The sequence below is a fragment of the Leucopleurus acutus genome (assembly GCF_964270905.1).
Source record: "Leucopleurus acutus genome assembly, chromosome: 8".
NCBI lineage: Eukaryota > Metazoa > Chordata > Mammalia > Artiodactyla > Delphinidae > Leucopleurus > Leucopleurus acutus.
Window position 1 is genome coordinate 5,846,782 of NC_139151.1, and position 26,491 is coordinate 5,873,272.

Sequence of the window (26,491 nt, forward strand, 5' to 3'; positions counted from 1 at the left end):
GTAATTTTAATATAATTAAGCTTGAATAGTTAAAAGTTGCATAATTATATCCTTCATGAGTTAGAATAACTAACCAACCCAAAACTGCTCAGATCCCTGGCAGCAGTCCATTTGTACAACCATGTGGTAGGCAGTTCACCTCTGTTAGCAGGTCTGATACAGATTTTTGCCTAAAGATCTCCGTGGCAGCATTTTTGAACAGGTACTTACTGAGTGCATATTGATTTTCAAATACTTTGTAAGCTCTGGCAATACAAAGATGAGCAAAATAGGTGTGTTACCTGCCATCACAGAAGTTTCCAGCTAGAGTTGTATAACTCTGGGTTATAATGTGGTGTGTTTGCCTACTGGTAAAAAGAAATAATTTTTTTCCAGCTTTATTGAGATATAATTGACATGTAATATTGTGTAAGTTTAATGTGATGATTTGACGCACATATACATTGCAAAATGTTTACCACGTAAGGTTAGTTAACACATCCTTTACCTCTCAAAATTACATGTTTGTTGTTGTTGTTATGGTGAGAATATTTAAGATCTACTCTCTTAGCAACTTGCAAGTGTACAGTGCGGTATTGTTGACTGGAGTCAGCATGCTGCACATTAGATCCTCAGAACTAACTCATCTTATAACTGGAAGTTTGTACTGTTTGAGTAACATCTCCCCATTTCCTCTACCCCCCAGCCCCTGGCAACCACCAATCTACTCTGTTTTTATGAGTAAGTGATTTTTGATTGCCCTGTGAGTTTTCAGGCCTTCTGCCCCAGTTAAGGATAAAGTTTCTAGAACAATAGATTAGTATCAGACTTTTACATATTGTGGACCATTTTTCCTCAACATGTAATTAGTTAATAGTGTGTAACGTAGCTGGATTTAGCCGTTTGCACTCTGTGCAGAGCATATTCTGTCTGAAAATATTAAGGCTCTGTTTCTGAGTGCTCCTGGAAACAGGCACTCAAAATTAACGTGCACTGCACGTTCTTTATGTATCACGTTTCCTTATCTACTGCTCTTTTTGCTTGGATTGGGAAATAATGAGAATGTGTATAGTTACCTATCCATAGACTGTGGCCATATTTGGTATCAAGAGTATGTCCTTATTCATAGATAAGATCTGTCTCCATATATCACAAGTTCCTGTTTAAGAAGCAAAGTGAGGTAATGAACAGGGAGAGGGATGGATCCCTATCTGACAGAATTTAGGTGGCCACTCCCTAGGTGTCCAGGAGGAGGAGGGCAAGATTAGGACCAGTCTTTTTCAGAGGTGTGTAGGTTTGGTGCCCCTTCCTTTCCTTGTTGTCTTCCTAAGATCCTCCCTCTGTCTTCTTAACTTACCCTCTGGCTCTCCAGTTCCTTCCTGCAAAGCACACCTGGATTTGATTTATCTGTGTAGTTCTACTTTTACACCTTTTAAACCAATGTCAAGTTTGTCTGCCTCTTGCCATCTCCACTGCTACATCTGATAGATATTCTCTTTCAGTTACTGCAGCAGCCTCCTTACTGCTCTCTCTACCTGAAACTTTTCCATTCCAGCTCATTCTTCCTTCATTTTGGAGCCAGAATAATTTTACTGAGATGCCCCTATGGGTATTCAGGGAGTTTCCCTAGGTGCTTTTCCCTGGTTGGGCTTAGAGTTTGGCCTAGCGAGAGGCTAAAGCATGCTGTGTAGAGGGAGTAGCATTTACAAAGCTTTGATGCTTTAACTGATGGCAGCATCATTACATCAAGGAGACAGCCTCCAAGAAAGACTGCAGTTCTTTCAGACCTGATAGTCATTTACCTCTAGGCATGCTGGCAAAGTCAGTTATATTACTTACTGGTGGTATATCCTTACTTTAATTCAAGCACAGATACACTTGAACCTTGTTTCTCTTACACAGTTGGATTTGGAAGACCTGTTCTGCCATTTATAATCTAAGAGCTTGTTCCTATTGTTTTCCTGGAGTATTTGATTCACTCTACTGTGTTTGTTTGGTTAAGAAGAATAATTAATTTGCAATGGTGATCAATATTTTGCCCAGTTCAGCAAACATCTTTGATGAGTTGGAATCCCCTGTCGAGGAGAGAAGTTGCCAGTTAAACTGTTAATGGAAAGCAGTGTATTAGCATAGACAGCATCCTGAAAATGCACAGGTACCATCTACTAATTAGCTGACCATTGTTGCCTCTTAACCAGTTTGGTGACAGTATATCCTAGGGGAGTTTGTTGTTTTCCTCCATTGATAATCAAAGATTAGACATGACTACAGTTGAGAGTAAAGCTGTTAAGCTGGAAGTAGACCAATTAGTGTAAGTGATGGTAAAGGTGTTAGAGAAGATAAAAGTATACTGTAGTTGTAAAGGTAATGTCAGTTTAGAACTTCTCCTAAACTATAAATTATCTCCCTTTTCTGTGGTGGAGATAATACAAGGGTGAGGCATGTAATCACACTGGCATGTTTGAGGTAAATGTCCTTTGTTGTTGTCTTCAGCCCTCCATATTTTTTGCTCTATTTCTTCCATAATATTTTAGTTATAAATATATGTAATTAATATATTGTTGATGTTTTTCATTCAGTAAGTTCCTGTCAAATATAATTTTAAAGTATAGTTGCATTTAAACATTGAGCTTAAGCAAATTAGATGTTTTCTGTGTTTTGATGAATACATTTACATGCATTCATATAGTCCACTTACTTTTAAAAGTTTACTGTTTTCTGCCATGTGTTTTTTACATTCAAAGGCACATTTTCCTCTTATTGAAACTGTTTCAAGGTGTTGTGATATAGGCTGGTGGAAAAATGATTCATTTGACAGTATTGTATTCTACAGTCAGGGTTATTGGAGTACATCATATTTCATTAAGGGAGAAAAGCTTGAGAAAAGGAGAGTCTGTAAACCAGATAAAAGTAACAGTGTCTTTTAACTTCATTATCTTATCACCATCACCTTGGGAGTTACTTAGTGGTGCCTCATCAAGATAGGACCAGTCTACTTATTGTCTACTGGTTTAGAATTCTCTTAACCAATATCTAAGAAATCACAACTTGCTGGTTCAAATTATAAGGTATTTTTTGGATCTAAGCCAAATTCGAAGATGGATTTTATAGCATTCAGTGTAATTTTTTTTTTTACACTTATTTATTTATTTATTTTTGGCTGTGTTGGGTCTTCGTTGCTATGCGCAGGCTTTCTCTAGCTGCGGTGAGCAGGGCCTACTCTTCGTTGCGGTGCGCAGGCTTCTCACTGCGGTGGCTTCTCTTTGTTGCGGAGCATGGGCTTTAGGCTCATGGGCTTCAGTATTTGTGGCTTGCGGGCTCTAGAGCGCAGGCTCAGTAGTTGTGGCGCATGGGCTTAGTTGCTCCGCGGGATGTGGGATCTTCCCGGACCAGGGCTTGAACCCGTGTCCCGTGCATCGGCAGGCAAATTCTTAACCACTGAGCCACCAGGGAAGTCCCCAGTGTAATTTTGTTTTTGTTTTTGTTTTGCGATACGCGGGCCTCTCGCCGCTGTGGCCTCTCCCGTTGCGGAGCACAGGTTCTGGATGCGCAGGCTCAGCGGCCATGGCTCACGGGCCCAGCTGCTCCGCAGCATGTGGGATCTTCCCAGACCGGGGCACGAACCCATGTCCCCTGCATCGGCAGGCGGACTCTCAACCACTGTGCCACCAGGGAAGCCCCCCAGTGTAATTTTTAAACATCTGTTCCTTGAATAAATAATTCTTTAAAAGGCAAAAATAATGTAATGGAATTCATACACTGCTGTGGGTGTGTTAAATGGTGTGATTTTTCTGAAGGGCAATTTAGGAATATGTATCAAGAGCCTTGAAGTGTTACCTTTGACCTAGTAATTCCATTTCGAGGATCTTAAAGATTTAACCAAAGATACTCATTGTAGTATTATATCTAATGATGAAAATTTGGTAAATCATAATGTCCAACAAAATATAGTTATGATATATCCATATAGAAGAATGTTACTTAGCCATTATAAACTTTATTACTTAAGACTGTTTAATAACAAGGGAAAATCATGATATAAAAGTGAAAAAGGTATGAAGAAGTCTGTAAGAAGTTGAGCTCTATCGAACAAAAGCTAGCATTTAAAAGCATGAGTCAGGGGACTTCCCTGGTGGCGTAGTGGTTAAGAATCCACCTGCCAATGCAGGGGACATGGGTTCAAGCCCTGGTCTGGGAAGATCCCACATGCCGCGGAGCAACTAAGCCCGTGTGCCACAACTACAGAGCCTGCGCTCTAGATCCCACGAGCCGCAACTAATGAGCCTGTGTGCCACAGCTACTGAAGCCCGCGCGCCTAGAGCCCGTGCTCCGCAACAAGAGAAGCCACTGCAATGAGAAGCCTGCGCACTGCAACGAAGAGTAGCCCGTGCTCGCCGCAACTAGAGAAAGCCTGCGCACAGCAACAAAGACCCAACACAGCGAAAAAAAAAAAAAAATAAATAAATTAAAAAGCATGAGTCAGCCCTGTATATAAAAGATCTGGAAAGATCATCAAGCCACATAAGATGCAGAAAAGCGAGGTATAGAATAATACACACACATGCACAGAAAAATAAGATGTTTATGAAAATACACTAAATGAACCATTTTTAATTTGTATATAAGCATGTACAGGCATAAAGAAAAGTCTTTTTAGTAAAACTGTTCATAATGACTGGAACTGGAGATAATAAAAGGCTTACTTTGACTCCTACTTGACTTTTAACAGTGAGAGTATATCTATATATTAATTTGTAATTTAACGTAATAATAAAAAAAACCCCTGCAACTTTTCTATTTTATAAAGAAAAAAATTCACTAAGATATAAGCATGGTAGGAGTTCAGATAGTTCTTAATATTCTTTGTATTTTTTTATAGTTCGCAGAATTTTGGCAGTGAACAGGTATTATTTTTATAATCTGAAAAAGCAGTAAGATTTTTTAAAAAGCTAAAATCACAGGTAATAGTATGGTCTGGAGTAAGGATCCTGGCTGTAGCATTCTAGAGCCTTGTGACCTTGGGGCTGGGGCAGGGGGAGCTGTTTTACTTTTCTCACAGGATTTTTTGAAGAATAAATTAGGTATGACATATGTAGGTTAATTTTTATAGTGTCTGGCACGCATTTGGTGCTTAATGAACCTTTATTTCCTTCCGTCTTGTTTTTTTCTCATTAATGACATAATAAACTCTTCAAAAGAGATGGAAAATACCATAAAGCTATTAACAAAAACACAAATGTATTCAATAACTAGACAGTTGAAGAGCTTACAGTGTGATAGTTTCAGAAATAATCCTGCTACGGTATACAAAGTGAGAATATTCCTTAGAGCAAAACAAAGAACTATGGTATTTCACTTCTGATGATAGGAAGAGGTGGGTATCAATCCTCACTGTTCTGTATGAACCAGTTGTTAGTCAGCAGTAACGTTGTTGTCTAAGTATAGTTTAGAAAATTCTCCACAGGTTCAACCTGAATAGTTTTTTTAAAGCTTTGTTATAGATAAATTGCTGTTGTTTTTTTTTTGTTTTTGCGGTACATGGGCCTTTCACTGCTGTGGCCTCTCCCGTTGCGGAGCACAGGCTCCGACGTGCGCGCTTAGCGGCCATGGCTCACGGCGCAGCCGCTCCGCGGCATGTGGGATCTTCCCGGACCGGGGCACGAACCTGTGTCCCCTACATTGGCAGGTGGACTCTCAACCACTGTGCCACCAGGGAAGCCCAAATTGCTGTTTTATTCATCATAGCTATCAATATTAAGAAATAAAATTAGGATTTCAGGATAAGTCTTGTATTAGTAAATTAATATTTAAAGTGAGATACCTTAATTTCAGAGGCTATATTTCAGTGACATAAGATAATTAGGGAAAATAGACATCAACGTAAAATTCTCAAAGCAGTTAACGATTGTATTCTTCTTACACATTTGTTAGACATACAATAGAAAATACAGACATCTGCTTTTCCCTGTTTTACAGAGGAGGTATCACAAGCTTAAAGAGGAAGATTGATTGATATCAGCTGGTGAGGTGGCAAAGTAGGGTCTCGCCCTAAATACATTGGACTTGAGAAGCACAAACATTGCTGTCTCTGGTAATGCTGCATCTGATGTTTTCATACAAGGAAGCAATTTTTAAAAACACAAATTCAAAAAAGATACATGCACCCCAGTGTTCACAACAGCGTTATGTATAATAGTCAAGGTACGGAGGCAACCCAAGTGTCCATCAACAGATGATGAATGGATAAAGAAGCTGTGGTATGTATATACAATGGAATACTACTCAGCCATAAAAAACAATAAAATTCTGCCATTTGCAGCAACCCAGATGGACCTAGAGAGTATTATGCTTAGTGAAATAAGTCAGACAGAGAAAGACAGATACTATATGTTATCACTTATGTGTGGAATCTAAAAAATAAATGAATGTCTATAATAAAACAAACAGACTCACAGGTATAGAAGACAAATTAGTGGTTACTGGTGGGGAGAGGGAAAAGGGGAGGGGCAAGATAGGGGTATGGGATTAAGAGGTACAAACTACTGTGTATAAAATAGATGAGCAACAAGGATAGATTGTACAGCACAGGGAAATATAGCCATTATTTTATAATAACTAGGTGGAGTATAATCTATAAAAATACTGAACCATGATGCTGTACACCTGAAACTAATATAATACTATAAATCAATTATACTTCAATACAAAAAAAGGAAACAATTTCTTTAAAGGGCTGAGAGGTTTGGATAGGTATCAAGTGTTCCTGTTAGTTCATTTGTTTCCTTATTTAGTCATATTTCTCAAAGGAATACATTTGATATCATGTATAGCTGGCTATGTTTCTTATAGTCTTTCTCTTGAGTCGCAACCCTTCAAGAATGCCACATAGTGAAAAACAGTTTGGGATAGATTTTTGTGTGGTAGAAAATGAGTGTGCTTTGGGAAACCACTCTGCTCATGTGACTCTGAGTCAGCAGCAGGGTCTCAGCTGGGAGCCTGCATTTACGGTTTGGCATGAGCACCTCTTTCCTTGAGTATCTACTAGTAATAAAAATTTCAGTATTAATGCCAATTCAGTGCTTTTTATAAATATGTGAAATCCTTTGAAATTAAGCCCTCTGAGTTCATTTCCACTCTGATATACATATTTTCCTTTATTCTATATGATCTTTTTTCTAAAAAGCTAAAAGAATATGTTGGAATATGTTGTTCTTTCATACCCGTATCCGATTTTTTACCTTGTAGATTGGTCAGTGGTCAGTGTTTTTTTTGGTCTCAGTAGTGTCTTTATATTTTTAACCTTGTAGTTGTTTGACTTATTATAGGTTTTCTAGGAAATTTTTTGTTGTTTTAAATGAATTTCAGAATGGTTCTCTCTTGACTTTGTCCCTTATCTTAATGGCATCCTATTATTTTCCTCATCTAATTTAGTGTATTATTGTCATCCTTGCACTACAGCATTTGTTGTAAGAGGTAATCTGAGCGGCATTGTGTTACCCTATTCTCTTGGTTGGCTAAATGACTGTGAGAGAGGCAGTGGACTCCAGGCTCCAGGAGGGCAGAGACCATGTCAGCTTTACTCACTGTACACTGTGTCTTGCACAGCAGGTGGTACAGAGTAGGCACACAGTACAGAAGTACACGAGGGTGTCTAAGCACAGATAGAGCAGAAGGAACCTTGGGGTCATAGGTCACTATAGCCTGAGTCATCAGCGTATTGTTTGGGGTGTGGAGCACAAGAAAAGGAGGAGACGGAAGATTCAGCCAGGATTTTAGAAGTATGTGGAGAAACGAGTAATAGTGATAACAGTAATTTTTTTTCTTTTTTTTAAGCATTTTAACCTTTTTTTCATAATTTTTATTTTATTTTTTTATACAGCAGGTTCTTATTAGTCATCAGTTTTGTACACATCTCAGTGTATACATGTCAATCCCAATCTCCCAATTCATTCCACCCCCACCTCCACCCCACGCCACTTTCCCCGCTTGGTGTCCATACGTTTGTTCTTTACATCTGTGTCTCTACTTCTGCTCTGCAAACTGGTTCATCTGTACCATTTTTCTAGGTTCCACATACATGCGTTAATATACGATATTTGTTTATCTCTTTCTGACTTACTTCACTCTGTATGACAGTCTCTAGATCCATCCACGTCTCTACAAATGACCCAATTTCATTCTTTTTTACGGCTCAGTAACATTCCATTGTATATAGGTACCGTATCTTCTTTATCCATTTGTCTGTTGATGGACACTTAGGTTGCTTCCATGAACTGACTATTGTAAATAGCGCTGCAGTGAACATTGCGGTGCATGTGTCTTTTTGAATTATGGTTTTCTCTGGGTATATGCCCAGTAATGTGATTGCTGGATCATGTGGTAATTCTGTTTTTAGTTTTTTAAGAAACCTCCATACTGTTCTCCATAGTGGCTGTACCAATTTACATTCCCACCAACAGCGCAAGAGGGTTCCCTTTTCTCCACACCCTCTCGAGTATTTGTTGTTTGTAGATTTTCTATTGATACGCATTCTAACTGGTGTGAGGTGATACCTCATTGTAGTTTTGATTTGCATTTCTCTAATAATTAGTGATGTTGAGCATCTTTTCATGTGCTTCTTGGCCATTTGTATGTCTTCTTTGGAGAAATGTCTATTTAGGTCTTCTGCCCATTTTTGGATTGGGTTTTTTTTTTTTTTTAATATTGAACTGCATGAGCTGTTTATATATTTTGGAGAAATCCTTTGTCTGTTGATTCGTTTGAAAATATTTTCTCCCATTCTGAGGGTTGTCTTTTCTTCTTGTTTATGGTTTCCTTTGCTGTGCAAAAGCTTTTAAGTTTCATTAGGTCCCATTTGTTTATTTTTGTTTTTATTTCCATTACTCTAGGAGGTGGGTCAAAAAGGATCTTGCTGTGATTTATGTCAAAGAGTGTTCTTCCTATGTTTTTCTGTAAGAGTTTTATAGTGTCTGGTCTTACATTTAGGTCTCGAATCCATTTTGAGTTTATTTTTGTGTATGGTGTTAGGGAGGGTTCTAATTTCATTCTTTTACATGTAGCTGTCCAGTTTTCCCAGCACCACTTATTGAAGAGACTGTCTTTTCTCTATTGTATATCCTTGCCTCCTTTGTCATAGATTAGTTGACCATAGGTGTGTGGGTTTATCTCTGGCTTTCTATCCTGTTCCATTGATCTATGTTTCTGTTTTTGTGCCAGTACCATATTGTCTTGATTACTGTAGCTTTGTAGTACAGTCTGAAGTCTGGGAGTCTGATTCTTCCAGCTCCATTTTTTTCCCTCAAGACTGCTTTGGCTATTTGGGGTCTTTTGTGTCCCCATACAAATTTTAAGATTTTTTGTTCTAGTTCCGTAAAAAATGCCATTGGTAATTTGATAGGGATAGCATTGAATCTGTAGATTGCTTTGGGTGGTATAGTCATTTTCACAATATTGATTCTTCCAATTCAGGAACATGGTATATATCATTCCATCTGTTGATACCATCTTTAATTTCTTTCATCAGTGTCTTATAGTTTTCTGAGTACAGGTCTTTTACCTCCTTAGGTAGGTTTATTCCTAGGTATTTTATTCTTTTTGTTGCAGTGGTAAATGGGAGAGTTCCCTTAATTTCTTTTTCAGATTTTTCATCATTAGTGTATAGGAATGCAAGAGATTTCTGTGCATTAATTTTGTATCCTGCAACTTTACCAAATTTGTTGATTAGCTCTAGTAGTTTTCTGGTGGCATCTTTAGAATTCTGTTTTTTCTTTTTTTTTTTTTACGGTATACGGGCCTCTCACTGCTGTGGCCTCTCCCGCTGCGGAGCACAGGCTCTGGACGCGCAGGCTCAGCGGCCATGGCTCACGGGCCCAGCTGCTCTGCAGCATGTGGATCTTCCCGGACCGGGGCACGAACCCGTGTCCCCTGCATCGGCAGGCGGACTCTCAACCACTGCGCCACCAGGGAAGCCCAGGATTCTTTATGTATAGTATCATGTCATCTGCAAACAGTGAGAGTTTTACTTCTTCTTTTCCAATTTGTATTCCTCTTATTTCTTTTTCTTCTCTGATTGCCATGGCTAGGACTTCCTAAACTTCGTTGAATAATAGTGGCTAGAGTGGACATCCTTGTCTTGTTCCTGATCTTAGAGGAAATGCTTTCAGTTTTTCACCGTTGAGAATGATGTTTGCTGTGGGTTTGTTGTATATGGCCTTTATTATGTTGAGGTAGGTTTCCTCTGTGCCCACTTTCTGGAGAGTTTTTATCATAAATAGGTGTTGAATTTCGTCAAAAGCTTTTTCTGCATCTATTGAGATGATCATATGGTTTTTATTCTTCAGTTTGTTAATGTGGTGTATCACATTGATTGATCTGCGTATACTGAAGAATCCTTGCATCCCTGGGATAAATCCCACTTCATCATGGTGTATGATCCTTTTAATGTGTTGTTGGATTCCGTTTGCTAGTATTTTCTTCAGGATTTTTGCATCTATATTCATCAGTTATATTGGTCTGTAATTTTCTTTATTCTTTTTTTTTTTTTTGTGTGTGGCACGTGGGCCTCTCACTGTTGTGGCCTCGCCTGTTGCAGAGCACAGGCTCTGGACTTGCAGGCTCAGCGGCCATGGCTCATGGGCCCAGCCACTCTGCGGCATGTGGGATATTCCTGGACCGGGGCACGAACCTGTGTCCCCCACATCGGCAGGCGGACTCTCAACCACTGCGCCACCAGGGAAGCCCCGTAATTTTCTTTTTTTTAGTATCTTTGTCTGGTTTTGGTGTCAGGGTGATTGGTGGCCTCGTAGAATGAGTTTGGGAGTGTTCCTTCCTCTGCAATTTTTTGGAAGAGTTTGAGAAGGATGGTGTTAACTCTTCTCTAAATGTTTGATACAGTTCACCTGTGAAGCCATCTGGTCCTGGACTTTTGTTTGTTGGAAGATTTTTAATCACAGTTTCAATTTCATTACTGGTGATTGGCGTGTTCATATTTTCTATTTCTTCCTGGTTCAGTCTTGGAAGGTCATACCTTTCTAAGAATTTGTCTGTTTCTTCCAGGTTGTCCATTTTATTGGCATAGAGTTGCTTGTAGTACTCTCTTAGGATGCTTTGTATTTCTGTGGTGTCTGTTGTAACTTCTCCTTTTTCATTTCTAATTTTATTGATTTGAGTCCTCTCCCTCTTTTTCTTGATGAGTCTGGCTAATGGTTTATCAATTTTGTTTATCTTCTCAAAGCACCAGCTTTTAATTGTATTGATCTTTGCTGTTGTTTTCATTGTTTCTATTTCATTTATTTCTGCTCTGCTTTTTATGATTTCTTTCCTTTTGCTAACTTTGGGTTTTGTTTGTTCTTCCTTCTCTAGTTCCTTTAGGTGTAAGGTTAGATTGTTTATTGGAGACTTTTCTTGTTTCTTGAGGTAGGCTTGTATTGCTCTAAATTTCCCTCTTAGAACTGCTTTTGCTACATCCCATAGGTTTTGGATTGTCGTGTGTTCATTGTCATTTGTCTCTACGTATTTTTTGATTTCCTCTTTGATTTCTAGAGTGAACTCTTGGTTGTTTAGTAACATATTGTTTAGCCTCCATGTGTTTGTGTTTCTTATGTTTTTTTTCCCTGTAATTCATTTCTAATCTCGTAGTGTTGTGGTCAGAAGAGATGCTTGATATGATTTCACTTTTCTTAAATTTACTGATGCTTGATTTGTGACCCAAGATGTGATCTATCCTGGCGAATGTTCCATGCACACTTGAGAAGAAAGTGTAATCTGCTGTTTTTGGATGGAATGTCGTATAAATATCAATTAAATCTCGCTGGTCTAGTGTATCATTTAAAACTTGTGTTTCCTTATTAATTTGATGATCTGTCCATTGGTGTAAGTGAGGTGTTAAAGTCCCCCACTATTATTGTGTTACTGTCGATTTCGTGTTTTATAGCTGTTAGCAGTTTCCTTATGTATTGAGGTGCTTCTATGTTGGGTGTATATATATTTATAATTGTTAAGTCTTCTTGGATTGATCCCTTGATCATTATGTAGTGTCATTCCTTGTCTCTTGTAACATTCTTTATTTTAAAGTTTATCTGTTATGAGTATTGCTACTCCAGCTTTCTTTTGATTTCCATTTGCATGGAATATCTTTTTCCATCCCCTCACTTTCAGTCTGTATGTGTCCCTAGGTCTGAAGTGGGTCTCTTGTAGACAGCATATATATGGGTCTTTTTTTTGTATCCATTCAGCAAGCCTGTGTCTTTTGGTTGGAATATTTAATCCCTTCACGTTTAAGGTAATTATCGATATGTATGTTCCTGTGACCATTTTCTTAATTGTTTTGGGTTTTTTTTTTGTGGTATGCGGGCCTCTCACTGTTGTGGCCTCTTCTGTTGTGGAGCAACAGGCTCCGGACACGCAGGCTCAGTGGCCATGGCTCACGGGCGCAGCCGCTCCGCGGCATGTGGGATCTTCCTGGACTGGGGCGCAAACCCGTGTCCCCTGCATTTGCAGGCGGACTCTCAACCACTGCGCCACCAGGGAAGCCCTTGGTTTGTTTTTGTAGGTCCTTTTCTTCTCTTGTGTTTCCCACTTAGAGAAGTTCCTTTAGCATTTGTTGTATAGCTGGTTTGGTGGTGCTGAATTCTCTTAGCTTTTGCTTGTCTGTAAAGCTTTTGATTTCTCCATCGAATCTGAATGAGATCCTTGCAGGGTAGAGTAATCTTGGTTGTAGGTTCTTCCCTTTATTCACTTTAAGTATATCATGCCACTCCCTTCTGGCTTGTAGAGTTTCTGCTGAGAAATCAGCTGTTAACCTTATGGGAGTTCCCTTGTATGTTATTTGTCGTTTTTCCCTTGCTGCTTTCAATAATTTTTCTTTGTCTTTAATTTTTACCAATTTGATTACTATGTGTCTCGGCGTGTTTCTCCTTGGGTTTATCCTGTATGCGACTCGCTGCGCTTCCTGGACTTGGGTGGCTATTTCCTGTCCCATGTTAGGGAAGTTTTCGACTATAATCTCTTAAAATATTTTCTCGGGTCCTTTCTCTCTCTTTTCTCCTTCTGGGACCCCTATAATGTGAATATTGTTGCGTTTAATATTTTTCCAGAGGTCTCTTAGGCTGTCTTCATTTCTTTTCATTCTTTTTTCTTTATTCTGTTCCGCAACAGTGAATTCCACCATTCCGTCTTCCAGGTCACTTATCTGTTCTTCTGCCTCAGTTATTCTGCTATTGATTCCTTCTAGTGTAGTTTTCATTTCCGTTATTGTATTGTTCATCTCTGTTTGTTTGTTCTTTAATTCTTCTGGGTCTTTGTTAAACATTTCTTGCATCTTCTCGATCTTTGCCTCCATTCTTTTTCCGAGGTCCTGCATCATCTTCACTATCATCATTCTGATTTCTTTTTCTGGAAGGTTGCCTGTCTCCACTTCATTTAGTTGTTTTTCTGGGGTTTTATCTTTTTCCTGCATCTGGTACATAGCCCTCTGCCTTTTCGTCTTGTCTATCTTTCTGTGAATGTAGTTTTTGTTCCACAGGCTGCAGGATTGTAGTTCTTCTTGCTTCTGCTGTCTGCCCTCTGGTGGATAGGCTGTCTAAGAGGCTTGTGCAAGTTTCCTGATGGGAGAGGCTGGTGGTGGGTAGAGCTGGCTGTTGCTCTGGTGGGCAGAGCTCAGTAAAACTTTAATCCACTTGACTGTTGATCAGTGGGGCTGGGTCCCTCCCAGTTGGTTGTTTGGCCTGAGGCGACCCAACACTGGAGCCTAGCCGGGCTCTTTGGTGGAGCTAAAGGCAGACTCTGGTAGGGCTCATGCCAAGGAGTACTTCCCAAAACTTCTGCTGCCAGTGTCCTTGTCCTCACAGCCACCCCTGCCTCTGCAGGAGACCCTCCCAACACTAGCAGGTATATCTGGTTCAGTCTCCTGTGGGGTCACTGCTCCTTCCCCTGGGTCCTGATGAGCACACTTCTTTGTGTGTGCCCTCCAAGAATGGAGTCTCTGTTTCCCCCAGTCCTGTCGAAGTCTTGCAGTCAAATCCTGCTAGCCTTCAAAGTCTGATTCTCTTGGAATTCCTCCTCTGTTTGCTGGACCCCCAGGTTGGGAAGCCTGACGTGGGGCTCAGAACCTTCACTCCAGTGGGTGGACTTCTGTGGTATAAGTGTTCTCCTGTTTTTGAGTCACCCACCCAGCAGTTATGGGATTTGATTTTATTGTGATTGCGCCCCTCCTCCCATCTCATTGTGGCTACTCCTTTGTCTTTGGATGTGGGGTATCTCTTTTGGTGAGTTCCAGTGTCTTCCTGTCGATGATTGTTCAGCAGTTAGTTGTGATTCCAGTGCTCTCACAAGAGGGAGTGAGAGCACGTCCTTCTACAGTGCCATCTTGAACTCTGTGAAATTTAAATACTTCCAGTTGGAATCAGTTCTGAAACTGACTTGAGAGCGACCCCTCTTTAAGTCAGTTTCTGATTCATGAACCAACTCACCCAAGCTCAAGTTGACTTTGATGTTTAAAGAACTGTGATCCTTTTGAAGGTAGGGATTGTATTTTGTTGATTTGACCAGGGACTAGTATCATACTTGATCCTGGTGAGCTGTCAATAAAGTTTTGTTGAATACATGAATGAATAGAATATTATCAAAGGTTTAAAGAACATTTGAATAGGTTCAGAGCTTGATTTCCTTTTGTCGATGTAAATACTATGAAATAATTCCCAGTAAATTATTCAGGCAGAGTATCTCTTAAAACATCATTTATGAGAATAGCAATAACTACCCCAAAACACTGGTCATAAGCCTTAAGAGTACTATTATTTAAGATAAGAATTATGCATGTCACCCTTTGCCAGTTTGAACTAAGGGAGTGGGAAAATGATAGTGACATACTGGGCTGACAAGGAGGCAGTAAAATTGTTATCCTCATACATTGTTGGGGGTTTATAAAATGGTTAATCCTTTTAGAAAGCACTTAAAAGTATAAGAACCATCAAAACGTGTATACTTTTGACTCAGTGTTATAATTTTTAGAATCTAATGAAGTAGTCCAAAGTAAGGCACTAGCTATATATAGAAAGATGTTAATTGTAGAATTATTTATCCAATTGAAGAATATTATAGTGTTAAACCTCAAGTAAGTTAATTACCTCTCTGCCTCAGTTTTCTTTTCTGTAAAATGGAGATAAAACAGTACCTTTCTCAAGTTGTTGTGAGAAATAAATGAAATTATATTATATTAAAGTAGTATCTGGCATATATAAAGCACGCAAATTTAGCTGCTACTGCTGTTGTGTTTTATTATTATTGATGAGTAGTTCTCTCATTTCTTGGAGTCCTTTATGTCATTATGCTAGGCATTATGTTGGGTGAATGGGAGATAAGTAAATAAAAGTTGTGGTTCTTGTTTACAGGAAACTTAAAATTCATTTGGTGGTGAATGTAATATATTTATAAATATTTTAATTACAGATCAGTATGTGTTAAGTGACACAAGAAAGTTACAAAGTGCTGTGAGTGCTCTAATACAAGGAAGATTGCAGATTGCTTTGGGTTTGTTGCGATGGAGAAGTGACATTTTCACTGAGCTTTGAAGGATAAATAGGATTTTGAGAAGTAAAACTATGAGATGGTATTTCATGGGGTACATGAGCAAAGACAGAGATTGGAAAATAGATCATCTATGTGTGTAGTGGAATAGAATTTGGGGTAATAAAGCAGAGGAGAGAGGAAGAGTCCCCATGTTGGAATGGTTTGAATACCAAGTTGAGTTTTTATTTTATTCATGTGACATTGCTAAGTGATGGCTTTTGTGACCTGATTAGAGCTATGTTTTAGGAAGATTGAATAACTGCAGAATGATTTGCTGGAGGAAGAAGAGATGGGAAGTGGGAAGACTATTTTTTCCTCCCCTCCCCTCCCCTCCCCTCCCCTCCCCTCCCCACCCCCTCTCCCCTCCCCCTCCCCTCCCCTCCCCCTCCCCTCTCCCTCCCCTCTCCTCCCCTCCCCCCTTCCCCTCTCCTCCCTTCCCCCCTCCCCTCTCCTCCCCTCCCGCCTCCCCTCTCCCTTCCCCTCCCCTCCCCTCCCCTCCCATCTCCTCCCCTCCCCCCTCCCCCTCTTCCCCTCCCCCTCCCCTCTCCCTCCCCTCTCCTCCCCTCCCCCTCCCCTCCCTTCCCTTCCCTTCCCCTCCCCTCCCTTCCCCTCCCCTCCCTCCTTCCTTCTTTCCATCAAAAAATATTTGTTGTTCACTCCTGTGCGGTGTTTTATGTTTTGTATTGAGGATAGTAAACTTTATCATATTTATTGCTTGACCTGTGATTGTTAGTGGTGTTTCAGAACGTAGATGATGAAGACTGAAACTAGTGTGGTGTTTGTAGGAATGAAATGTTAGATGTCAAATGCTTACAGAGGTGGCTTGGCAGGCTTGATAATTTTGTATGTGGGGTAAGGGAGAGAGGTCCAAGTTAAAGACAACTTTTAGGTTTTAAACTTGAGTGACTTGGGGACTTATTGCACTTCTTGTTCCTAATGCACATTGGGAAATAAAGAGGGTGTGCTAGTGTATGTGGACAAGTGGGATTTTATATATGATTTATTTCATTTGCATTGCCAGTGGAAAATTCAGTTGATTCCTTTTAGGAAGCAGTTAGCAATGGGGAACTGGGACTTGGCGAGTAGGGAATAGGGGTGGCCAGAGATGTTAAGAATATAGATTTGTAATCATGTCTACAGAAGTGGTAGATAAAGCCTGAAGTGAATGAAACTGTCATGGGAGAATGTGGGTTTGTGTGTGCTCTTAGTGGGGGTGGGTCTGGAGCTGAATACTCTTCATTTTAAAAGAGTCACTTTATTCCTTAAAAAAATTATATATGCCCATTATAAAAAACCTGGTGGTATGGAGGGTATATCCAAAATCTTACTACTCAAAAGTAACTCATTAATATTCAGGAAGATCAGTCTAGACTTCTTTTTATACATATTTGTAGGTGGTTAGAAATAATTTTGGAAATTACTGTTTATTGAACAGTGTATTTTATTTCATACCATGACTGTCTTTAACAGTCCAAATCCCTCAGTTGTTTGTTTGTGATATTGAGTTCCTACCACTGTAGCCCTGTATAGGGCTGGGAGGAGGTACACTCTCGGTGTGTTGCAAGAGCTTGCCTTGAGGGGCAGTGATCAAGGGAGGTGACAGGAATGTGACACATGGTGGAACTAGTTGGCCTCAGGGTTCCAAGTAGAGCTGTGGTATGGTAGATTAAAGATGACTGCACATTCTTTGCTGCTCTTTAAAGGAGGCATTTAAATTATACTAAGAAAAAACGTTTTTCTGTCACATCATTAAAAACAGTTACTTCTGGTAGCACTTAGTGAATTTAAGTGGTATTTCAGGGTTAGTTTGTATTATTAATATTATAAAAGCTAGATTGCTACTATTGCAATTCCTGTCTTTAAGGTATATTGTATATTTTCAAGAATATATTATTCATATATAGAAAATGTAAAATTAAAATCTATAAAGAAATATTTTATGAACTTAATGGTGTCCAGTTATTTCCACTTGTATCATGCTGTTGTATGCTCCCTTCTGAGTAGGGAAGAGTTTGATCTTGTTGACTAGCTATAAATGGGGAGAATGTGCTTACAAGAATTAAACAACTTGGTTTAGGTATTGATATTTGATGGGGTTGGTTATCTGAAAGTCACATCTTAAGATAGTAATCTCAATTAGTATAACTGGCAAGTGGGACCTGCATCTTTAAAAACTTAAGTTGTATGCCCAGAATTAATTCTACAAACATTTTATGTGCAGTGATATGTAGGAATGAAGATTACAAAAAACAGTCCCTGCCCTGGAATTTATATAGTCTGAGAGGTGAGAGAAGAAATTTGTATGAACAAGGTAGAATGATAGTTGCCTGAAAAACTACAAAATGCTGTGGGGTCTCCAAGAGGGAAAAATCTATTTAAAAAAAAATTGTGTGTGTATGTCTTATAAGTTTTTGGGAAAAAAATTTCAGGAAGAGTGGCATTTGAGTTGGATTTTAGAGAGATGGCTTGGTGTCAACAGACTGAGGCTGGTTTGATGGATTAATGTGAGAACAACACAGGTGGAATAGCATGGAACGTATTTGGAAAATGGCCAGTAGTGTGTGTTGGCAGTAATGTGGGGAATGAGGAGGATTAATTGGAGATGATGTTAAGGCTGATGTGCTAAGGAGTTTGTACTCTATTTTGTAGGCGTTTGAAAACACTTGGAGGTATTTTATTTGAGCAGGAACTGATATCATTCAGTTTGTAGTTTAGGAAGGTTTCCTAGAGGGACTAAGAGATAATTAATGGTAGGTAGGAGCATGAACTGTGGAGCCTTCAGTACAGGGACACCTCCTGGCTCTGTCACTCTTGGTAATCTGGTCAGTCATGGGTTTACTCATCTGCAAAGTGGTGGTAATGATAGTACTTAGAGAGCTGTTGTGAGGCATAAATGACATTATGCAGTGGAGTGCTTACTACAGGTCTTAACACAGAGTAAATGCTCACAAAAAATATTTGCTACAGAAGAATATGATTTTGGAAAAGGGCAAAAGCTAGAGGTAGAAAGAACACACAGCTGAAAGAGGAAAGTCAGTCTGTACTAACCAACAAGGTAGTATAATATGCTGGGGCTTTTAAAAATTATGGAGATAACATTTTATTGCACTATTGAAAAGTCTTAATTGTGTTTGTTAGATATATGTATGCATGTGTTTAAAATAAGTTCTCTGAAAAGGCAGCTGGTTATATTAAATCTCGCCTGTCTTTGTATCAGAGTGACCTTAAGCCTGCATGAACGCACGGGTTAGTGACTTTTGTAGATACGTGGTGTTGGCGGAACAGGAGATGATTAGTAAACCCAGCTGCCTGGGAAGTCATTGATTGAAGAAAGACCATCGCTGAAATTTTCACTCAGTGCTTCCTCACTGTGCAGCTTTTTTTCTTACTGGGTCATGAGAAATGAGAAGAGGGTAGAAAAGAAAGGACATGAAAGGGCAAAGGCTCCATTACTTGGCTTTGTTGTTAGGAGTTATTCCTGAGAGGGTATAAAAGTTAGAAGGAAGAATCCTTAACATAAAGGTGCTCTGTGTCCTCAAAGGGACTGTGAATAAATTCCGTGATTGTTTGGCCTTAAGATGAGAGATTCAGGGTGAATTGATTTTACCTAAGCTTATGGGAAGAGTTAGGATTAGTCAGAACTGTGATTGAGAAAATTGAAAGTTACCTTGAAACATCAAAGTCCTTGGGGTCAATTGCGACTCTGCTTTTTCTCCAGCTCATACCCACTATATCAGCAAACTCTGTTGTCCCTACCCTCAAAATAGATCTTGGCCTGGGGCATTTCTCACTTCCTCCATTGCTCCCACTCTAGCTCAAAATCACCATTACCTCCTTGACTAGACCAAGGCAACAGCCCTAAACTGGTCTCCTTGTTTGATTTGTGTCCAGCTCAGAACTAGTCTTTATATAGCAGCTGGGTTAAACCTCTATAATATAAGCAAGGCCATATTCCTCTTTCACAGAAACCTTAGTAGATTCCTATTTCAGGTGTTCTTAGTACAACTTGGAAAGCCCTGCAAGGTCTGGCCCTATTTCTGAAGCCTTTTCTCCTGTCACTCCACTGATACTCTATTGCACACCCTAGCCATCAAGCTGCTCTTGCCCCAGGGTCTTTGCACTTGTGGATCCCCCTGCCCAGATGGGCTTTCCACAGGTACCCACGTAATTCACTCAGTTTATTCAGGTCTCTGTTCACAGGTCACCTCCTCACAGAGGCTTCTCTGGTTACCTACTGTAAAGCAGGCGTTCTCCGTTCCCTTTAACAGGCTTTATGCACTTATCACTACCCAACAAATACATCTTTTAAGAACATTTGTCTTCCCCATTAGGATATAAACTCCAAGAGAGCAGGGATTTTGTTTTTTGGAGTATTCCTACCAGCTAGGACTTAGTAAAACGGCCAGTAAATATTTGTTTAATGGATGAATGATTTATAAGCAAAAGGGGATTTATATTTCTTTAAGTCTGAAATTTACTATTTTCATCACCATTTACTTATTATCAGCTATGTACTGGAGCAGGCAAAATGAAAATGTGAAATATTTAAGAAAAGGAACAACCAGGGAACCATAGGATTATAATAGGATATCCAAGCAGCTTTTGCTTAAGATCATACTTGGTGGTATAGAGGATATATAGTCTTTAGAAGTTTCTTTCCCTCTAGCTGTAAGTTATCTTTCTTATGACATTGTCTGTGCTAAACTTGAGGGCTGACAAAAATTGTTTGATTCTTACAAATTATTTAGTAGCTGACTGATTTTGTAACTCTCTGGTTAACAGTGTGGTCTTCATCGTGTGTGATTCTTTTCAGAAATGCAATTTTTTAGGTCTTATAGTATGTAGAAGTTTTCAATCTTAAAGTGAATTTCAGCTCTAGATCTTTTTGACAAAGTTTCAAACTCTCAGTTCCAAATATCAGAGAACTATGTTGAATTTAAATGGCTATTTAAATTCCATTTAAAGTGAGGGACTTCCCTGGTGGTGCAGTGGTTAAGAATCCGCCTGCCAGTGCAGGGGACACGGGTTTGAGCCTTGGTCCGGGAAGATCCCACATGCCATGGAGCAACTAAGCCTGTGCGCCACAACTACTGAGCCTGTGCTCTAGAGCCCGCGAGCCACAACTACTGAGCCCACGTGCCACAACTACTGAAGCCCGCGTGCCTAGAGCCCATGCTCTGCGACAGGCGAAGCCCCCGCAATGAGAACTCTGCACACCACAACGAAGAGTAGTCCCCGCTCGCCGCAACTACAGAAAGGCTGTGCGCAGTAACAAAGACCCAGCGCAGCCAAAGATAATAAAATGCATAAACTTATAAAAAATAAATAAATAAAGGAATGAATGAATGGCTAAGTGAAAAACAAACGTTGCAAACACCAGAACGCTCTTTGGGATCATTAGGAAACCCAGCATGCCTTAGTGTATAAAACTAATGTAAGTCATACTTAAATTTGAATTCTTTCTTACTAGTATTATAATTTTGCACAAGTTTTTTTAACCTTTCTTGAGCCTGTTTACCTAATGAGTAAAATGGGTATAAAATGATCTAGCTACCATACAGGGTTGATGTATGAATTAAGAAGATATTTGTATCATATAGTTTATACATAATAAATGGTAGATAATATTATATAATAGTATATGCATGGGTTGCTGTGAGTGCATATGTTTTTGTATTTTGATAGTTGTGATGTTTCTAATTTTCCAAAGGTATTCGACAGTATTAACTAACATATTTTAAATCTATCCAGTTGTCATGAAATCCAGTCAGTTTGTTTTACGCTTTTTATTTTAAAAAGCAGGTGTATTTTGAATTAATGCTTTAGTTAAAATAATATTAGGGAGGGTGGAAGAGAGATGCAAGAGGGAGTAGATATGGGGATATATGTATATGTATAGCTGATTCACTTTGTTATACAGCAGAAACTAACACACCATTGTAAAGCAATTAGATTCCAATAAAGATGTTAAAGAAAAATAAAAAATAATATAGTATTAGAAGTTATGAACATGAGAAAGTGACATAATTTCTGCTTTTAGAGATTAAAACATATTTAGGATCAATATTTTTGAAGCTCTGTAACTATTTTTTTTTTTTTTTAGTTTATTTATTTATTTATTTACTTGGCACAACCAATTCCGGTTCCAGGTCAGAAGAATATTGATCAACAGATTAAAACGCGGCCAAGAAAAATCAAGAAAGATGGAAAGGAAAGTGCTGAGGAAATAGACAGACATGTTGAATGCAGGCGTTCAGGGCCTCCAAGGAGATCACTGAGTCCACGGAGGTCCCCAAGAAGATCCAGAAGTAGAAACCATCATCGGGAGGGCCATGGGTCTTCTAGTTTTGACCGAGAATTAGAAAGAGAGAAAGAACGCCGGCAACCAGAGCGTGAAGCCAAAGAAAGGGAAAAAGAAAGGCGAAGATCCCGAAATATTGATCGGGGGCTGGAAGGCAGGCACAGCAGGAGTAGGGAAAGACATAGAAGCCATAGTCGAAGTCGTGATAGGAAAGGGGATAGAAGGGACAGGGATCGGGAAAGAGAGAAAGAAAATGAGAGAGGTAGAAGATGAGATCGTGACTGTGATAAGGAAAGAGGTAATGACTGTGAAAAGGAGAGGTCAAGAGAGCGGTCCAAGGAACGGAAAAGTAGCGGTGAGGTAGAAGAAAAGAAATATAAAGAAGACAAAGCTGATAGGCGGCATAGAGATGACAAAAAAGATTCCAAGAAAGAAAGCATAGGAGTAGAAGTAGAAATGTGGGGAAACGAAGTAGAGTCAGTAGCAAAGAGAAATCAAGTAAACATAAAAATGAAAGTAAAGAAAAATCAAACGGAGTAGAAGTGGCAGTCAAGGAAGAACTGACAGTGTTGAAAAATCAAGAAAACGGGAACATAGCCCCAGCGAAGAAAAATCTAGGAAACGTAGCAGAAGCAAAGAACGTTCCCACAAACGAGATCACAGTGATAGTAAGGACCAGTCTGACAAACGTGATCGCCGAAGGAGCCAAAGTACAGAACCAGAGAGCCAAGACATCATCAAAGCAAAGAGGAGAGTGTGTGAAAATCTTTGGTAAAAGTGGATCACATTGAATCCTATAAATGTTGGATTAAATCTGCTTTATTTTTCCTCCCAAGTTGAGATGGTGCAGTAGTTACACACTCTTCAAGCTCCCTGTAGGCTGCATTTTCATTTCCTCTTTTGTGTAGGGAAGTGCCTTTGTAATCCCATTTATTGCATTGATGTTTTCACCCAACTGTTGAGTTTGATACATGATGCACAGATTATTCTTGCATTTTATTGTTTAATTGTTTTTGAAATGTACAGTCTGTACATATGTCCTGAAAATGTTTTAATTCCTTTGGCATGGTTGCCATGTTGGTCAAATTTGTATAAGGCAGTAAACTGCCACTAATTCTATTTTTGTTTTGTAGGTGCGGGATTATGGTTTGGGTACTGAAGTTAGCATGGCTGTGCTTTTCATAATAGAAGGCTAAAAACTTTGAAAATGGATCTTGGATGTCTGTTATAGGAGAATTACATGCTTTCAGTGCACATGAAGGCAGCAGTTGTAGGATTCACATTCTTGTCCACTGTATATTATCTTGGAAGGCTCTTGTTAATGTGTCAAACCTAATATTCTCCACAGTTAACTTTAGAGAGAATTTAGGAGAAGTTAGTTTCTGATGCAAAGGTTTCAGTTAGGCTGTGATTTGATAAAAAGTCCTTTTAGCGTTCTACCTCAAAGGGACACTGTTAGTATGACTAAAATTTATTCACTAAGTTTTCCTTTTTTATTTGAAAAAATACATGACATGTAATCCTTTTCTTGAATTTTTCAGATTTTAAAGTACTATATAAAAGGAGAAATTAGCATTCTTGCAGCAACCCTATACTAACGTGAAATTGGGGGAGGGTGGGGCAGATGAGTAGAGACATAGATGTGAGCCTCAAGCTTCCAAAGCATTTTTATAAATGGAAAACTTAAATTATGAAACAGCTTGATATAGTGTCCTTTTTTAAATTGAAAGATTTTTTTATTGATAATGAAGGTTGCTGTTTGAGGTTTTAAACTTAATCTAGAACAGAGAAGTATTTAAAGTAATGCTATGCTGCATTATTTAAGATTATCAGCAAATTATTTGATAGATTATTCTTACGACTTGTATTCTGATTACAGAGAAGGATCATGAGTGTGGAATAAATACTGGATTAAATCCTTAAAAAAAAATAAAATTATACTATGGATGTACCTGGTCATCTCATTGATGTTAGTGTAGGACCAGTGCACAGTATGGCTCAGTAAAATAAAATTACATATTGAAGTTTTCAAGTAGCAGATTCCAGCTTTATTAGATAATCTTTTGATGCTTCTACAAGCTTTTTATGGTTAACATTTTGTGGTGTAGTTTTATTCCTTAGATGCTTTTTTAGCCTTCCATCTCTCAAGTGAGATAATTAACTTCATTCCATGAAATACGGATTTTAATGAATAAGAAAAACATTATTTCTCCTGAGTCCTCTGAATATGAATTAAGAAGGCAATAAGATGTACCTAATAGACTTATAAAAACAGTGCTGCAGTAATGACTGATTTTAAAAAATCCAGTTATATACAGTTCATTTGTTATAACAGTTATGGCAATATTCTGGTCATTACCTATAGAATATATTTGACTTAGAAACTCCCTCTGAGTCTTCATACACTACCCCCCTCTCCTCTCCAGCTGTGTAGAGAAATATAAAAATATATGGTTAGTTAGAGTCAGTGGGTGAGAAAATGGCATAGACACTCAGGAATTAGGCAGTTAACTTGAAAGTTGCCTTAGAATAAGCTGAATGTGCTGTGTAGGAATTTTGCAAATTGTCATTAAGATTTGTGCAAATGTAAATGCAAATACTGGGTTCTTCTGATAGTTTGCTGTTTCAGGTACTGTACACGGGGGTATACTGTTGGAGGCTACTGCAACAGAAGTACCGTTTGAGCTATAGTCTTCTACAAAAATATAGAGAACTGGAGAGTAGTAGCAGGGAAAGCAGTCCAGCAGGGAGCAACCAGTGTTTGCTTGGAGGAAGTCATTAGACAAAACATGGCTAAAAAACAGGTTGCAACTGCAACATGCTTGCTTTATCTGTGTGAAATGATTTATCATTCTTTTATTTGATGTCTGCATATACAAATATAAAGGTGGTCGGTCACCAGTGGTCACCTATTCTACATAGCAACTCACACATTGTGTGTGAATGTCAGCAGTTATTCACCAGGCAGCGGCATGAAAAGGCTGGACTCAAACGTGTCATCTTTAAAGGAACCTCAGGTAGTAAGCATGGAAACCTTGTCCATTATAGCAAATCAGCAAAAGGTTATATTATTATTTTCAATTTGTGCATTAATACCTGCTGAATATTACATACACTGTACTGTCAAGTACGATAAATAAATATGTCATCACCATTTAGTGGTAATTCAAACCTAGCAAGAACTGATAACCAAAATCAGGAATATTTTGAAATACACTAGCCATTTTAGTTGATCTGTTATCTTAACTACTTTCAAATTCAATGCAAATTTCTGGGAAAACAAAAAAGAATAAGGATCTTGTAAGTAGAACCCTATTTTATTATTTGTATACATTTTTACTGAACTGGAATAAAGCCAGCGATGGTAGGTTAGTAAGTCACAAACACTCTGTCGAGGTATAGCTGATGTCAGAGGTGAGTTAAGTAGCTCTAAATGTCTTTGAAATTTCATATCTGTCCTAAGAATCCATGTGACTTTTACAATGCCCACACCATAATATATTTAAATTTATATAAATATAACAATGTTTAAAATTACCCCTCCCCCGAAGATGTGCCGTTTTAACTTTTTGTATTCCTTGGCACTTGTTATAGTACTTCCATTTTGAAAAGTAATGTGAAGATGGTAGGTTTTTGATTTAATTATCTGTTTTAAAATTTATTAGTTTGAAATGTCCCACACGAGGAAGTACAGTCACCATTTCACTTTTGAAGTCTGTGGTTGGGTGTACAGGCAGGTCATTTTAGATAAAAATACTCTTATCTAACACTAAAGAAAAACCCCACAATTCTTATCAAAAAAGCAAGTAAGGCCAGTTTTTAATTTCCAGTTAGAAAGGTGAACTGTCTTACTAGTGATTCAAAAGATGGACATGAATTGATACTGGTTGTTGCTACACTTTTGGTAGTAATAGATATAAATCTTTTTCAAGCAGAAGAAAATGTAAATAAAAGGAGAAATAAGCCAATCTTATTTATATGTAGGTAAGATATATAGCATTCAGGGAACTTCCCTGGTGGCCCAGTGGCTAAGACTCTGCGTTCCCAGTGCCGGGGGCCTGGACTGGGATCCCTGGTTTGATCCCTGGTCAGGGAACTAGACCCCGCATGCTGCAACTAAAGGTCCCGCATGCCTCAGCTGAGACCCGGTGCAGCCAAATAAATTAATAAATATTAAAAAAAAGATATATAGCATTCAGAACATGAAAAGAGTTGTTAAAAAGCCTTCAAATAAGATCTGTCAGAACCACTGAACAGTGCACTCTTTGTGAACGATATTTTCATCATCCGGATTGCAAGTGTACACAGTTAAGATAAGAATAGCTATCTTGGAGTAGTTTCTCTTTGAAAAATGCCAGTGCTCTTCAGAATGTATTTGTTTTTCCATTATAGTCTTCTTCTGTGATTTTAAAATTTTAGAATTTATTTTTTGAATAGTAAATTCAGATGTTCAAAATTCAAAGGAAATACCAGAGTTTATAATATTCACTCCTTGTGTCTCCATCTACAGATATTTTAAGCATCTGCAAGTATGAGTATAGTTATTTTACATGTATATGTTTTTCTTCTCCCTCCTTTAAGCAGAAATTCTAACCTACTGTATGTATTGTTCTGTACCTTGAAAACAGTTTTTTGTTTTTTACA

General features: G+C 38.7%; 1 protein-coding gene and 1 pseudogene across 2 annotated transcripts in view; both read left to right on the forward strand.

The window, feature by feature from the left end:
- ARHGAP32 (Rho GTPase activating protein 32) overlaps positions 1 to 26,491 on the forward strand; it is a gene marked incomplete at its 5' end in the record, with an annotated part of 264,616 nt that overhangs the window by 24,777 nt on the left and 213,348 nt on the right. The gene's annotated exons all lie outside the window — the stretch shown is intronic.
- On the forward strand, positions 18,309 to 22,622 carry LOC309964892 (annotated as a pseudogene). Its single transcript has 2 exons — positions 18,309 to 18,368; positions 21,650 to 22,622. The product of its transcript is annotated as an uncharacterized misc_RNA (transcript).